Below are 4,431 nucleotides of genomic sequence, written 5' to 3' on the forward strand. Positions count from 1 at the left end.
GCATCCTTGTGTAAATCTAAATATCAGTCTGTGTGTCTTCGAGACAGCCATTTCCGGGAAACTATTTGAGTATAGTTTGAGAAGTTAATGAACGGCGAAATGATTTCTTAAGCGAAACGCCCGTAAAGGAGAAAGTGATGGTCTTTGAAATCACCTTCGAACATTTTCAGTGCAGGCAACAGCATTAATTCTTATTTCTGCCCAATTCCCCCCATTTCCAATTCTGCAAGCCCTTGCCCCAATTCGGATTTGGAACCCGGCCACCTGAAATCATAGCTCGCCGCTCTCCTTAGACCGGCATGGAAGGATCTCCCTACAATGATCCAACGGCCTAATCTCGGGCATCCACGGCGCAAGAATCCAGTTGCAATTGCTTCGCAACTTCCTCATTAGCGCAGTGTTGTGCGCCCTTCGCAGAATCTAGGGGAATGTCATTATAGCTATGACAATCCGCTAGTAAATTGTGACGCTGCCGTATATCTGCTCATTTCACCTGCACAACTACGAGTCCGTAGCAGCTAGCGTCTTCAAGTAACGGTGCAGGGCGTTTTTCGAAACATATCTAAGGTGTCGCGCAGAGGCGAGACGAGCACGGCAGGTCGGCCGCGCATACCTGCTCCCCTCTCTCGCGGTAACTTCAAAATTCACGCCCCACAACGCTCCTTCATACGAAGTATGGCGCGAATAGCCCACGGCCCCCGAATCAGGTGCCAACCTGGGCTACATTTGCCACTGACAATTGGGTTCTTACAACCGACCGGCGCACGAACGCAGCGCTACGCGCCCAGCGCCGCGCCAAGCGTCGCAAAACGTACGCAACTCGATGGCTTGTTGCCTCCTGTCGGGTACTCACGCTCAGCTCAGCTCAGCTCACCGGAGAAAACGGCGCGAAGGGCCGTACCGATGCCGAGAGAACTGCTTTCTGTGAATGGTTACACCGACCACAAACCAGCGAGCCGCTTCCGGCGCCGGTGGGAGCGCGGCACAAAAAAATTAGCTGACACTTTGGCGACTAAATATGCAAGGCGGAAGCCTGAGTACAGCATTCTGTCACGAATGTGGTTGTATTCGAGTAAAGTGAGTGACTACTGTTTCGCATTCTGATAGTGCAGTTATTTACTGAACTCCGCTTGGCACGGCGCCTTCGGCGCCTAAGTGCTTTAGAGGTCTGCTTTGAAGTCTAAGTCCATTGCTTCGAAGTTGTCCCCTGAGGAGATATCGTCTTGACGCTCATGTTCGGTGAAGGTCTTATGCTTGAGTGGGTCAACGTCGACGACTGCTGCTTTGTGATCACTGAAGTGGACGGAGATGTAGTTGAGATCCGTTACACTGCTGTAGGTGGTGAATACCAGGTCGAGACAGCTGCCGTGCTTGGTGGTTGCTTTGGTAGTGGGTGTGACTAACTTGAATGCAAGTGCATCGTCCATGGCTTGGATGAAGTCGTACTTGACTCGTGCATGTTGGGAGCCATGTAGGTGCATATGATGTTGAGCCCCGTTTCGAGTCTGACTCCACACACTTCTCCAATGCCAAACTGGGCATCGTCCAACTCGAGTGGTGACAACCCCAAATCTGGTTGTGCGTAAAGCGCCACTCCGGTTGCTTGGTTTCAAGGACGCTGTGCTCCGGTGATGTAGTGATATCCCTTGATTTCAGTCGGTGACATTGGAGGGTCGTCCACGTCTGTCAGGCATATGACCTTGCATCTGGCCAGGACATGATCGTGAGCGACGTCCTTTCCGTGAAGGAGAAGCGACCGCACGTTGATGAACCCGATTAGGAATGGCGATCCTTCGACGAGTGCAGTACATCGCCCAGCGATGGTCTCGAGACGATGTTCGTTGAGGCGTCGGAACTCGTCCATGAGGCCCCTATTGCGATTCTCTGTTAAGCCATGTCAAAACTGGGTTGCCGATTCGCCTTCCAAGTCTCGGTTGTCGGATGTGGTCAAGTAGAGGCCGTTGAGGTTCGTCACGCGGCTAAGAGCGACGTACACAAGTGCTTGAGGATGCTTCGAGCTGTAGTCCTACCGACTTGTGTATGGTGATGGCCGACGCCGCTGTGAGGGGGAACTGGTCGCGCTTAATCTGGATGTGACCAATTCCTGTGCCCTTAGGTGACACGAGAACTTAACTCTCTCGATGGGCACCCACGAGGGATCGATGCCGTTGTCGTCCGTCGGCTTCTGTCTCGGCGCAAGCGCCGAGGTCTAGCGGAGGCCTTGGTCTCGTTAGGCTTAGCTGCGGCGATGTTACTGGCAAACTTTTTCCCTGAGCCTCGACAACATGTTTGGAGGCGGCAGATGGCGCTGCAAGGCAGTTTTGCGTCGCTCTGCCACGCGCTAGACGTCCCGCAATATTTTGCTGCTGACAGTACACACCTGGCAATCAGCTGCAGTTTTTGCTATCTCTTTGCTGAGCCCCGGCTACCAAACAGATTCCTTTGCTTTTGCTCTGCAGTGAACGATACCTTGGTGCCCTTCGTGAATTCGTTCGATCATTACCTTCTGCAAACTTCGCGGAACAATAATGCAAGAATCATTTAGCAACAGTTTCTTGCAAACTGAAATGTTAGCACGGACGGGCCAAAACTGTCTCAAAACGTCTGGAAGCCTTTCTATTCTTGGCCACCCGTGGTGGCAGGCTTCCAGCAATGACAAGCATTCATGGTCTTTTTGTTGCTCGGCTCGTATGAGATTAAGCATGTTTTCTGTAGAAGGTAGGCCCTGAACGGTTCCATCGACGAAAGCCGATACGTCAGTCTGTCAAGGCCCTGTCATGACTCAGCTTGCGACCCGCGTTTGACCAGACGACGACCCCAAAGGAGGATGCCGCGCGCTGAGAAAGTGCGTGCGGTATTTTCTCACGCTTCGCTGGTTGGGGATGAGCATTCCCGGCGAAGGACGCCCGGGGGCAGCGACCAACGACGGACGGAACCAAGAGCGCCCGTTCGGGGAAATAAAGGGACGGAGCCGAAGGGATTAGCCGTTTCCGTCAAGAGCCTACCACCCCGTAGACAGCTCGACGCCGCAGTTGGAGCCCGCGGCGTCGCAAGGACCACATGTGTTTTCGGTGACACGGAGCAGCTTGCAACCCTGTTGCTTCACTGCAGGAATTCGTAGCGGACTTCCAGTTTCTCACTCTCCAGTTCCCACGGGTTGACTCTGCAACGAGTGTCTCCACGTGATACAGTGCTGTGCAATTTGATCAGTATGTGCCTCGTGTTTGATTGGCCCCCGCCTGAAGGAGGTACGGAACCTTAGGGGATTTAAGGACGGTGCTGGGTGTGAAAGGACGCGCTGGGCCTTGTTGGAAAGGCTCATCCAGTCGCTCGACGTCATGAACTCTTAAATTTTTATTCATTGCTGTTCTATTCTTCATTATGTAAATAAGTTTCTTAAAAGTGCTATTAGACCCGCTTGTTTTTCGTATCCCAAACTCCGAAGCTTCAGACTTTCCTCAGCCCGACAACTCAACACGCTACCAAACGGAGCCCGGGTTCGAGTTAGTATGGGCGCCGTAACAGCCCCTAGAGTATGGTTAGCAGTGTTCGCTCGCACTCTTGATAAGGTGTCTGCTGTCGCAATGCTTCTGCCGGGAACGTAATTACTCATTTAGCTATTAAGTACAATGATATAATCATGAAATCCCTTTATATCATGTTCTGATGTCTTTCGAAGGCACCCGATTAAATATCGATTGGCTATTGATTGGCATATGCCCATATAAGGTATGCATCCGAAACGCGGACACATTTGCTAACAAGTCTTGGTCACAAGAGTATGAGGCATTAAAGGCTTTCGCCTTAATATCTGACATGGACAGATATTTGCCAAGCGTCAGCGCCAGCTCGCGTCTGCGACTCGCGCATGCACAGACCGGCTCCGGCGTACGCTGGTATGCGTAGGCGCTGCGCTTGTGCGTTTCGGATGGGCCCATGGAGATGCGCCTTTAGCATGGCGTAGACACGCGTAGGTTTTTGTAGCGAAAGCTACATTGGCCACGAACTTGCGATTTCCTTGTGGGGGTGCTCCGAGGAGGCTCACAGACCGACCTTGAGCCATTGCCTAGCAATCGCCGCAGCTGGCGGACGCCGCGCGCTCGCCCCTCCATCTGGTGAGACGTCACACCGCGCGCATTGCCACGGAGCCGCCGCCGTCGTTTGGTATGACGTCACACTGCTTGCCTCGTTGTTGCGCTCGCTTTCGCTACATATATCCTGGGATAGCCGAGCTAAGCCACTGCCAATTTCGAAGCGCAGCTCTTAGGCGCCCGTTTCTGCGTTTCGCGGCGTCGCCGTCGTAACTAGGAGAGGGTAAAAGCGCACCCTCGTCCCCTACTTAGCAAGAAACAAAAAAAAATTGCGCCGCGCGGACGGCTTTCGCCTGCACGCGTTGTAAAACGGGGGAGAAGGAACCCCTGGAGAGCGACT

The sequence above is a fragment of the Amblyomma mixtum genome, chromosome 2, assembly GCF_055824585.1.
Source record: "Amblyomma mixtum isolate Tamu chromosome 2, ASM5582458v1, whole genome shotgun sequence".
Classification (NCBI taxonomy): Eukaryota; Metazoa; Arthropoda; class Arachnida; order Ixodida; family Ixodidae; genus Amblyomma; species Amblyomma mixtum.